Source organism: Sinohyriopsis cumingii, chromosome 15 (assembly GCF_028554795.1).
Source record: "Sinohyriopsis cumingii isolate HCF-2022 chromosome 15, ASM2855479v2, whole genome shotgun sequence".
NCBI classification, from domain to species: domain Eukaryota; kingdom Metazoa; phylum Mollusca; class Bivalvia; order Unionida; family Unionidae; genus Sinohyriopsis; species Sinohyriopsis cumingii.
The window spans coordinates 38,753,180-38,756,533 of NC_142975.1; positions in this window are offsets into that span (position 1 = coordinate 38,753,180).

Here is a 3,354-nt window from a genome sequence, read left to right on the forward strand (position 1 = left end):
CATTACTAAAATAGAAGAGCTAATCTGCTATCCACCAACAATTGCTATGTTAAAGCTCTTACCAAAACCAACCAGTCCAATTCAGTTAAACTTGGTGCAGAGCACTCTGGCACAAACTTTCACATAATAAGGTCTTTTCATTAGTATGTTATCATACATGGATGAAAACTTGTTAAAAATATTTTTAAAAAACAGTGAATCATTAAGCAATTGTTTTCAAAACATATACAATTAATTACCATTCAGTAGAAATTTCATTATTAGGCATATTGTTGATCCAGATTTGTTAGCCAAAACTATTCATGCATTTGATGATGTGTTAGCCAGGTGGCGATCTCGAGAAGACTTTAAACAGTTTTCCTTGTCAAAATTTAGAATTATTAATTTGAAACTATTTTCTCCTACTCAGATGATGTCTTCCCATAGCATAGGCCATTGGATAGTTACATAGATATGAATTCATTCATGGCTTGATTTGAAAGACCTTAATTATGGGATCTGACATTAGAGACAATATTCTTAATGTAAAGCTTCATACGGGATAGTTTTATATATTTTTATGACCTTGTTTGAATGTCCACCTATAGTGAGAGACCACAGTTTGTTATTTGAAGGGGTGGTTACTCAACAGATAGAATGGCATCAGCATCTTAGTAAGGTATATGAGAGCTAATGTATGAATCACTTCAGCGTCTTGGTACAGTATGTGAATGCTATTGTATGAATCACATCAGCGTCTTGGTACGGTATGTGAGAGTGTACAAATCTCATCAGTAGGTTGGTAGGGTAAATGAGAGCTAGTGTATGCATTGCATCTGATTCAGCATCATGGTATGGTATGTGAAACTTAGTGCATGAATCAAATCAGCATCTTGGTATGGTATGTGAAAGCTAGTGTATGAATCACATCAGCATCTTGGTATGGTATGTGAAAGCTAGTGTATGAATCACATCAGCATCTTGGTATGGTATGTGAAAGCTAGTTTATGAATCACATCAGCATCATGGTACAGTATGTGAAAGCTAGTGTATGAATCACATCAGCATCTTGGTATGGTATGTGAAAGCTAGTGTATGAATCACATCAGCATCTTGGTATGGTATGTGAAAGCTAGTTTATGAATCACATCAGCATCATGGTACAGTATGTGAAAGCTAGTGTATGAATCACATCAGCATCATGGTACAGTATGTGAAAGCTAGTGCATAAATCACATCAGCATCTTGGTATGGTATGTGAAAGCTAGTGTATGAATCACATCAGCATCTTGGTGTGGTATTTGAAAGCTAGTGTATGAATCACATCAGCATCTGGGTATGGTATGTGAAAGCTAGTGTATGAATCACATCAGCATCTTGGTATGATATGTGAAACTTAGTGCATGAATCAAATCAGCATCATGGTACAGTATGTGGAAGCTAGTGTACAAATAACAGCATCTGGGTATGGTATGTGAAAGCTAGTGCATGAATCACATCAACATCTTGATACAGTATGTGAATGCTAGTGCATGAATCACATCAACATCTTGGTACAGTATGTGAATGCTAGTGCACGAATCACATCAACATCTTGGTATGGTATGTGAATGCTAGTGCACGAATCACATCAGCATCTTGGTACGGTATGTGAATGCTAGTGCATGAATCACATCAGCATCTTGGTACGGTATGTGAATGCTAGGGCATGAATCACATCAGCATCTTGGTACGGTATGTGAATGCTAGGGCATGAATCACATCAGCATCTTGGTATGGTATGTGAATGCTAGTGTATGAATCACATCAGCATCTTGGTATGGTATGTGAAAGCTAGTGCATGAATCACATCAGCATCTTGGTATGGTATGTAAAAGCTAGTGTATGAATCACATCAGCATCTTGGTATGGTATGTGAATGCTAGTGTACGAATCACATCAGCATCTTGGTATGGTATGTGAATGCTAGTGCATGAATCACATCAAGTTTTTCAGCAAGGTATTTCAAGTACAAATATAGATGTTGCTTAAGAAAGTACTCATTATTTGGAATACTTTTATTTTCTAGAACTTTGACATAGAGGATGCTGCTGCTGTTTTAATAAAGATTGGGTATTTGTTCTGAATAATTAACTCTCAAAAACATTTTGTAAAAGTGTGTGAATATATAAACATTATTATTAACTACATAGTTACTTTGCATTATCTGCTTTTATGAAATTATTGAACAACTTTAAGTATAAACTGTTAAATTTAAACTCTATTTTAAGAGACCACTGGTGAAAACTGAAATCTTTGGATATTTGTTGCTGGTATGACATTTAGCTCTTAACAAAAGAGTGTAGTAAATACAAAATAAAGCTTAGTAATTATTGTTGGACTGTGCCATGAAAAATACCTGCTGTACATACTTGTATTACATATGAAGAGAAGGGTTGAAATTTTTGCACTTTCCTGTGATTCAAAAGCTTTATTTGCCTTCTATCATTCATTGCAATCATAATGTTTAGCTTAAAATATTGTAAAATATCACAATCAGATTGATGTGTTGTGCATTTTACATCCAATCAACTTTCTAAGGACTTCAAGGATGGGAACCACTCATTGTACCATTTTTATGGATGGTTACATTATGTCTGTGACAACTAACAGATTTTATGATTCACTTCACAGCTATTTAGAAGCATTTGGTACAGATGGATGACGATGGACAGAAGGAGAACATCACACTATCTGTATATGTATTACCCAAGCTTTAGTATATATATATATATATATATATATATATATATACATTCCTCTGTTGATTAAGTAACCCCTTAAGGCATCATATGACCAGCATGCCAGAGAATGCAGAGAACACACAGACTCAGTTCTAATCAGCCACTCGCCCTGTCACAGAATTCACACATTGTCACAGACCCCAAGCCAGTTAGTTATGGAAGTGCGCCCATGAGAGATGTCCCAGTTGGTCGTTTTTACAATGTCTGCTGTGGCTATGGAGCCCAACATGGGAGAGGCAGTCCTCGCTGCTCTTGAAGGTTGAGTCTGATGTGGATTGGACCTGCTGCTTCTTCCTCTGAGATTGCTTTTCATCAGCTAGCAAGCATAGTTTATCCTCTGAGATTGCTTTTCATCAGCTAGCAAGCATAGTTTATCCTCACCAGCTTTAAGACCAGTGATCAGAGCATATTGCCAGCAAGACCCGTCTAGAGCAAGCTCTTCCCATGTGTTGACATTGATGTCAAAGGTTTTCATATCACTCTTGCAGACACCCTTCAAGCAGAGATGTGGCCTTCCGATAGACCTTTTGCCAGAGGCAAGTTTCAAATAAAGAAGGTCTTTGGGGATCCGTCCGTCATCCATCTGAGGAAC